We start from the raw sequence: 394 nt of genomic DNA, 5'->3' as shown, positions 1-394 counted from the left end.
GCACCCCGCCTCTCCGGCGCGCCGCGTATACGTCATCTCCGCGCGACGTCGACGGGCTTTGCCCGCCGCAACGTCGGGCAGGTGCCGTTTTGCTGCGCATGCGCGGGGTGGGCGTGAGCTGGCCTGCGCGGGGTCGCGGCCCGCCTCGCGGGGACGGCGGGCGTTGTGCTGCCGTTCGGCGTGATTCGAGGAGGCTTACGCTTTGCGCGGAGCTGTGTTTGTGATGTGGGGCAGAGTGGTTACGGCAGAAATTCATGCTTTGCCTCGGCTCCGAGTTATTTCGTGAGCCGACGGGAAAGCCCTGACGGGACGGACAGCGCTCTGAACGCGGCCGCTCGCACAAGGCGGCACGCAATCGCGGCGCGAAAGCGCTCCCCTCCCCGCCCCCGCGCGG

Source organism: Meleagris gallopavo, chromosome Z (genome assembly GCF_000146605.3).
Source record: "Meleagris gallopavo isolate NT-WF06-2002-E0010 breed Aviagen turkey brand Nicholas breeding stock chromosome Z, Turkey_5.1, whole genome shotgun sequence".
NCBI classification, from domain to species: domain Eukaryota; kingdom Metazoa; phylum Chordata; class Aves; order Galliformes; family Phasianidae; genus Meleagris; species Meleagris gallopavo.
Note: the sequence above shows the minus strand (reverse complement) of the source record.